The 8,395-nt window shown below is 44.0% G+C and overlaps 1 long non-coding RNA gene across 2 annotated transcripts in view; it reads left to right on the top strand.

The window, feature by feature from the left end:
• Positions 1 to 1,167: 1,167 nt before the first annotated feature.
• LOC120406696 overlaps positions 1,168 to 8,395 on the top strand; it is a 66,142-nt gene continuing 58,914 nt past the window's right edge. For both annotated transcript variants that reach the window (XR_005599490.1, XR_005599491.1), the window contains exons 1-2: positions 1,168 to 1,226; positions 3,316 to 3,450. This is a non-coding gene — a long non-coding RNA (uncharacterized LOC120406696). The remainder of the gene's footprint in view (positions 1,227 to 3,315; positions 3,451 to 8,395) is intronic.

Genomic DNA, 8,395 nt, shown 5'->3' with positions numbered 1-8,395 from the left:
GTTCCAAGTAGTAGCAGACAGAACAAAATGAATTACCAAGTAAAATAAAGTAAAACACACAAGTCTGAGTCTGATACAGTAAGAAAACTGAGTACAGATAAAAATCTCACCCTTAGAGGAATTCCAGTAAGCTTCCTTTTACAGACTGTTCTCCTTCTAGTCTGGGACCAGCAATCACTCACACCCTCTGTAGTTACTGCCCTTTGTTCCAGTTTCTTTCAGGTATCCTTGGGGTGGAGAGGCTATCTCTTTAGCCAGCTGAAGACAAATTGGAGGGGTCTCCCAGGGATTTAAATAGACTTTCTCTTGTGGGTGGAGACCCCCTCCTCTCTCTTATGCAAAGTCCAGCTCCAAGATGGAGTTTTGGAGTCACCTGGGCAAGTCATATGTCCATGTATGACTCAGTTTTTACAGGCAGCAGCCATTGCTCACATGTTACTTTGAACATCCTCATGTAGACTTCTTATGTGGATTGGAGCCTTCCAAGATCCATTGTCCCTTAAGTACTTCTTGATTGGGCACTTAATTTGCACATTCCTTTCTTAAGAAGCTGACCAAATGCCTTACTAAGGCTACTTAAAAATCAAGCCAGTACACAGCCAATATTCATAACTTTGAATACAAAAATGATACATGCATACAAATAGGATTAATAGATTCAGTAGATCATAAGTTTTACAGAGATATGTTACATGGCATATTTAGCATAAAACATATGTCATATGTACATTCATAAGCATATTTCCATAAAGCCTTATGGGGGGCACCATCACAATTATATACGACTATTGAAAGTAAAAGAGTTGATTGAAAGGCTGACCACATTAATGAGAACAATCTGCCTGGGGTTATCATAGGCTGAATACATATGATTACATAAACAAAACCAGGAACAATGAGTGTTTGAGAATGTGTGTTGTGATAGACTCAGGCCAGTTGGGTACAGCAGAATAGCAGAAGGCAGATATACTGGCCACTGGATTAACAGTTTTCTGTTCCCTGACTGACCAGAGCAGGGGCTGCTCCAGGCTAATGAGAACACCTGACTCTAATTAACCTGCAAAGAGTCAGGTGAGGCTATTCAGTTAATGTGACCACCTGACTCTAATTAAGGCCCTGCTGTTACTATAAAAAGGGCTCACTCCAGTCAGGTAGGGGAGCCAGAGGAGAGGAAGTGTGGCTGGTTACTGAAGACACCTGCAAACCATTGTTAAAGGAGCCCTAAGGTAAGGGTGAAGAAGGGAAAAGCAGGAGAGCTGTGGGGAAGTGGCCCAGGGAAATGTAGCAACTCTGGCAGTGAAAGATTGGCTACCAACAACTGCTACCATTAGGGTCCCTGGGCTGGAACCCGGAGTAGAGGGCGGGCCCGGGTTCCCCCGAACCCACCACTACAGGAACAGCTCCTGGAAGGGGAAGTCAGGTCCTGTCAGGATAGGAGGCTGAACAGAGACTGTGGGAGTTCTCTCACCAACCTCCTTGCAGCCTATGATGAAAAGGGCTCAGTAGACTGTAACCCTGGCCCTAGAGAGAGAGGGGCTATGTGGAGGGTCACAGTGAGCCACTGAGGCTAAGCATAAACTGCCTAGAAGCGCAGGACCCACAGGAGCAAGGTCAGAGCTCTGCCACAGTGTATATAGTGTATTGACAATAAGAGAGCAAGGACCTTACACCTGTTTTAAGGCCAGAGAAGTATAAAATGGCCTTAGTGTAAATGAGAAACCTGCCCTACTTTCAGCAAGCGTTCCTGAGGAAATAACGTGGGATATTTTTGTGAATGTAAAGTGCAAGCATATATTATGTGCTAATAAGACTTCAGATCGTCTAATTTCTACTTGTTTAATTGTACCCAACTGAAAATACTATTTTAATAAGTATATAGTTGTCATTGTGAATAAGAGGGTTTGAATAAAATATAAAGAAAATTGCTCTATGTAATGCTGGGATAAATTCTGTGTATAAAGTCTCCACAGCCCCCTTTCACTCATCTTGTCCATTGTATTGTAAATCTGCTTTTAAAGGAACTATTCTTTATTTGTGACTCAGCCACTCTACTGTACTGGTGGGTCTGTGATTGATTTATTTCAATGAGTTAGAGCAGGGGTGATCCTCTGAGCCACATACGATAATCTTCAGAAGTTTGAGAGCCAGGCAGGCCTGCCAGGGCTCAGGGCTTCAGCGCTGTGGGGCGGCCTGCTGGGGCTTGGGGCTTCAGCCCCACTCCTTGTGAAGGAAAAATCACAAGCTCCCACCCCACCCAAGTCTGGTAGGCAGAGAATGGGGAAATGGGTGTGGGGGGCGCCACAAGCTGCACTTTAAGTGTAAAAGAGCCGCTTGCAGTTTGGCCACCCCTGAGTTAGAGGATGTTGGCTTGTTATTTGCTCCTCTGGGAGAGGAGAAAGGTGCCGTTCCCATATTTCTAAGCATGGCTGCATGTCACCTTGTTTTTCCTTTTCATCTGTACCTGGTAAAAGGTCATGCCCCTTCGTCTTTTCATTTATTCTGTGAGAATCCTGGCTAGCTGGCCCATTAAGGCAAGCTGGGCTCAGTCTGGCTCATGATCTAGCAGAGGGGTTGGCAACCTTTTCAGAAGTGGTGTACTGAGTCTTCATTTATTCACTCTAATTTAAGGTTTTGCATGCATTTTAATGTTTGTAGAAGGTCTCTTTCTATAAGTCTATAATACATAACTAAATTATTGTTGTATCTAAAGTAAATAAGGTTTTTAAAATGTTTAAGAAACTTCATTTAAAATTAAATTAAAATGCAGAGCCCCTGGACCAGTGACCAGGACCCGGGCAGTGTGAGTGCCTCTGAAAATCAGCTCACGTGCTGCCTTCGGCGCACGTGCCATAGGTTGCCTACCCCTGATCTAGCAGCTTCCTTGTCCTTGTCCTTGCCCTGCCCTTGATCTAGCCACCCAGGGGCAGTGAGTGATCACAGCTGTATATAACGGAGCTAGAGTGACTGACCCCAGCTGCAGAGGACTACTTAGGTAGAGCTGGGAACTTAGTTTAGGGGGGAGACTGTAGAGAAGACAGGACTCTGAGGGATGAAGCAGCAGGGTAGACTCTTAGGTGAGGAGCCCTGAGACAGGGCCTACAAAGATCAAAGAGACCCCTAAGGGAAGCTGCCAGAGTCCCCCAGGAAGGAAGACAATAAGGGAATCCTGCTGGGAAAGAAGCAAGATAAGAGAAGCTCTGCAGGGGTCAGGAGAAGGGGCAAAGAAGCAGAGGACTTTAGCAGAGCCCAAGAAGAGCAGAACTATTAGTTTAGGTGTTTGATTTGGACTTTCAGTTGGACCTTTTGTTACCCCAGAAAGGCACTGAACTTTGTCTTGGCTGGAGGGCTGAGCCACAGAAGACCTGGTGAGAGGCAGATGGCCAATACGAGGCACTGGAGATGAGGGCCCCTTGCAGCATCACACCCTGATACAAGGGGGCACTATAAATGGTGAGTTCCCTACCTTCTGCCATCACTGTGTACATTTTCTTTAATGTTTTAAAAACTCAAGTCAAACTCTTGACTAAACAGAGGTTTCCCCACAGGCCACAGAATTATTTTAGTCTGCCAAGCCTAGAGCCAAATAAAACAGGAAATTGGAAAGACAAATAAAAGAAGCCCTATTTATGACAAACTCTCCACTGAACAGTGCCCCCACCCCAACTCTTCCACTTGCAACCACAAAGTGGCTGATCACAATGAGAATTTTTTAAAAATAAAGTCTATAAAGATTTAGTTGGGGATGGGATGATTTAGTTGGGGGTTGGTCCTGCTTTGATCAGGGGGTTGGACTTGAGGACCTCCTGAGGTCCCTTCCAACCCTGATATTCTATGAAAAGGAACACAAAATAGTGCCAAAAAACAGCTTGCTCATCTACAATGCCTATTTACAAGTAGAAATACATTATACTATACTATATAGCATCTCAAATTGCCCTTACCAAAATAGTATCTGAATGCTTCCAGTAGTGCATTAGGCCATGTGGCTAACAACTTTCATGTGTGGTTCATTCTCAATCTCTTTGTCTTCCTTGGGAAAAATTGTGGGTGCAGTGGAGTGATTTGTTTTTAAAATATGCATGCTGCTATGTGTTTATATTAGAGAAGTGTAGCGAGGGGGTGTGGCCCCCCTCAATGACAGACTAGGAGAGACCCATGACTGCTGTCTGGTGGGCAGAGCCAGGTCACCCGCGACTTCCCCACCAGAAGCAGAGGGGCGGACAGGAACTGGAAATAGAAAAGGCAGTCCTTCCATTTCAGTTGGAGGAGAGCTGCCGGAGGAGCAGGATGTCTCCCATCCGCTGCTGGAGACCTTAGGAGGTCGTCTAGTCCAACCCCCTGCTCAAAGCAGGACCAACCCTAACTAAATCATCCCAGCCAGGCAGTAGCATAGCTAGGGGTTGCAGGGGAAGCAGCCGCTTCCCCTCAGCACATTTTTCAAAAGCAGCGCCTTAGTTAGGGGTTACCATGGCGCCAGCAGGCACCCTTATAATAAAGAATCCCTATGCGAGGCCGGCGGTGGGCGTGAGCGATTCCAGTGAGGTCAGTGGCGGGCGAGCCAATGAGCGGGGTGTCTGGGAGGCAGCTGCTGGAGCTCTGGGTCCCAGCACAGCTCGGCTCGGTGGCGAGAGGGGGGAAGCTGCCGTGGCAGCAGCTCAAGACATTCTGGCACTAGGCAGAGCACCTGCAGCTTCGTGGCATGGAGGGGGTGCAGCGGGGCACCCAGTTCGGAGCGCGGGAGAAGAAAGTGAGGGACGGGAGGAGGCACTGCCGCTGCCCAGGCACAGGTGCTGCTGCTGCTCCAGCTCTCTGGGCAGTGGGGTGCAAAGTGCCCCCTGAGCAACGCTGCCCGGAGGGGGCCTGGCCCCAGTACTGATTTTCTCATAAAGGCTGTGAACTGAGCAACACTTTTCATCTAGGAAAAATTCACAAATACTCTACTAGTCTGAACACTGAGGTGATGTGCAGAGAAAACACAACTGGCAAATGATGCATCCTTAGAAAGTAGGCAAATATAATATTTAAATACATAGAATATTAAAGTTAGGAATATGCATATATAAAACATTTACTATGTTTATTGTATTACACCAATGCTTTGGCAGTATAAAGGGAGCTGAAGGACAAATTTTTTTTGAACTGGTGGTTAATGGAAAACAGACTTTTTACTTCAGCTCTTGTTAAGGGCTGGATACTCTGGCCTGCTAAGCAGGGCAGGACGAGGGGACGAGGCAAAGCAGAATTCCTCAGATGGACCTTTTCTCAATGGTGTGAGCTAGAGCTCTCCTCCACAGCTCTATCTTTATGCTGGGACTTGGCAGTATGTCATCCACTGTCTGCCTATCTGTCCCCTCCACTGTGTCCAGTAGCCTCGCACACACTTATGGATGCTGATGCATGAAGGAATAGAATTCAGTTCTCAGTCTGTTAACTGAATTATAATTCAACAGCAAATGAAGTTCAGTATATGTAATTTGACAGTGACAGTATCTGCTGTAGACATTATCTGACCTGAATTTTTGCTGGAGAGTTTGGAATCTGATAACAGCAACAAATGGAAGTTGCTGAACAATATGCAAAATATATCCTTCAATACCACACTTATTTCCTCAGCTAAACACCTCTCTTTATAAACACTGTCCTATCTATTAACACTCACGTATCTTATTTACAACCAACCTAAGTCCTGTCAAGGCTTAAGGAGATACTTTAGGAGCTCACTTTGCATCGAGCACCATCAGTACTGTGTAGATGCAATTCTTTTGGACATTTTAATAGGAAATAAAACTGATAAAGAACAGAAACCCCCTTCTTAGCTTCATTTATCTAAGCAAAGTGAAGTTTCTCTGATGCTCTGGGGCCCTAAAGGCACTTAAGAAATAAATGTACTTGGTATCATTTGAGAAGCAGGATTATCCACCATCGTGCATTTCATCCAATTATCCTAAGAGTATTATGTGGAATAGCAGTTCTGTCATAAACACATACTTTACAATTCTCCTCAGAACTCCAGAAATCTGTAATTTACCAGTATGACTCAATCCCATGCTTTGTTAGGCTGATATCCCAAGTAAAAGTAGCTCTCTTTCCCAGCTCCCTTAATTAGGGGTTTTAAAAGTATCTTCCTGCATGTAAAATGCTATATATTGATTTTTATATTCATAACATCTAGCCTGAGTTGTTTGTAGTAGCCCCTATTAACTTTGGCTTGCTCCCCACTTAAATTACTGAAAATAAGGTGTACCTCAGAAACCAACCAAACAAAAAAACCCATATAAAAGTCTTGGAAGCAATGTGATGTGTGTTCAACTTCACCATCCAATTGCTTTGCTTTTCAGTTGTTTCCTTTTTTTACCCTCCCTTGTTTTGTGGGTTGTTTATTTTTGGCACTGGTCTGAGGATCACATGGGTAGAACCCTGTACCCATATAGAGCTCCACTGGAATCCTTAAAGCTCTGGGTGGGCTGAGGGTTTCACCAACATAGTTGTCAGTACAGGATTAGGGCCTTAGATGGTAAGCAATTTGGGGCAGAATGCATGCCTTCGTATCTCTGCCAAGTGCCTAAGACACCATATATAAATAATAGTAAAATATTTAAAATTTATCTTGTATATAAAAATAAAGTGGTCTACTAATTTTTTTATTATTTTTTAGAAAACACTGCATCCAGTCAGCTCCACTGCTTTAATGTACAAAAAGTTTTGAGTAGTGGGTCTCTGGCATTCTGGAGCAACTTCAGTATAAAGCAGCAATAGACAATGGGAATAAAAACCAGTGGTGGGATATGTAAATATGTATGTAGCCTGGAGGAATGAACACTGTCCTGAGTTCTAATCCTGGAAATTGAATCCAAGAAATAAACCGTGGAACCTATGGGAAAAATAGTTGAGGTAGTTTTGTTCAGTGGACATGGCAATGGAGAGAGAACAGAGCCTTCTTCTGTCCTTGTGCAGCGACTCTCCCACATCCAAGGACTCCATGAGACTGCTGCCAATAGAGATGCTAGACTCCCCAAAGTGGGTGGGAAGGAGCCATGACCCCCTCCTTCCACTGGCATTTGCTCTGTCCAAGGTATGGGGGAACAAATACTGCATCCTTACAAAGCCCGGCAGGGTGGCCATGCCTCTGGAGCTGCAGCAGATATGCACAATAGCTTGGGATGACCTCAGGGCACAGTGTGCCTCTGTGCTGCCCCGCACACAGGGTACACCCTTAAAGGCCCAACATGCTCCTCAACAAATAACCTCACAGTTTTTTACCTGAAAGTTTTATATATGGAATGCTGATTATTTCTTGGGGCTCTCTTAGCCAGGTGAGCCATCACCTGGTCTTTTAGGTGAACTAGCTTCATGCTGCTTTTTTATAATAGCTTTTGTTTTCCTAAGGTTCCCCAATGTAGTTTTAGAGGCCAGCACCATATACTTCCTCATCCAGAATCTCCATCTTCTGAGTCAGATTCAAGAAGGTATTTGGGGCTGAATTGTCACCAAAATAGTTGTTGTTGAACTGGTAACCCCAGTGCTCCAGGACCTACAGCACATCAGAGATTTCTTGGCCTTTTTAAAGAGTCATGCCATTTTAAGTCCTGCATAAAAATTAAAATCCAGTTAAAGAACCTGCTGATTTAATAGGGCCAACTCTGGGTCTCCTCTAACTTATAGCATGCTTTGGGATATCTGCCTAAGGTACACTAATGTTACACAAATGATTACTTCATTCAAGGTCAATCAGTTTAAATTTCACATAACTGACATCATTAGCTTGGAAGTGATGTTTGGATGAGACCTTTAACTGGAATGAGACCTTTTGGGGAGAGAGGATAAGGAACACAGGAAAATGTTTAGACTGTTGTATAGATCTGATGCGCAGGTTGCTGAGATAAGCAAGCCACTGCCTGCACCCTTTGTTGCACCTATTTTCCCAGACCACACATATGGGATATGAAAATGAAAGTATTGATGCAACCATTGATCTTTACATGGACAAAAGTGTTTTTTCTTCTGCCTTACTGACACAGATAGTTTATTGGTTTTCATCTATCTCTCCCCTGCTCCCTCTATACTTAAATATGCTCTCAAGTAATTTTTTATCAAAGAATCACTAGCCGTCTTTCTGTTTGGACCTTAAATAACCTACTGGGCTGGAGCAGCAGTGATGGATGAAGTGGTGTGTGTGTACATAGGTGTATGTATGAGTATGTGTTTTAAAATTTAAGTGCTTTGGAATTCTTCTAGACAAGTCATTATTGTGAGTAAATCCTAATTTTTTTTCTGAAGCTTTAGTCTCCATGTTTTCCAAACCCATATCTCACCTGATATTTTTATATTAGATTCTTTCAGTTTTATGACTCCTTGATTTTTGTGACTGTCCCTGGTGTCCCTAGAACATTTGTAA

This window comes from Mauremys reevesii, linkage group 5, assembly GCF_016161935.1.
Source record: "Mauremys reevesii isolate NIE-2019 linkage group 5, ASM1616193v1, whole genome shotgun sequence".
Taxonomy (NCBI): Eukaryota; Metazoa; Chordata; order Testudines; family Geoemydidae; genus Mauremys; species Mauremys reevesii.
This window is presented reverse-complemented; position numbering and strand designations above follow the sequence as displayed.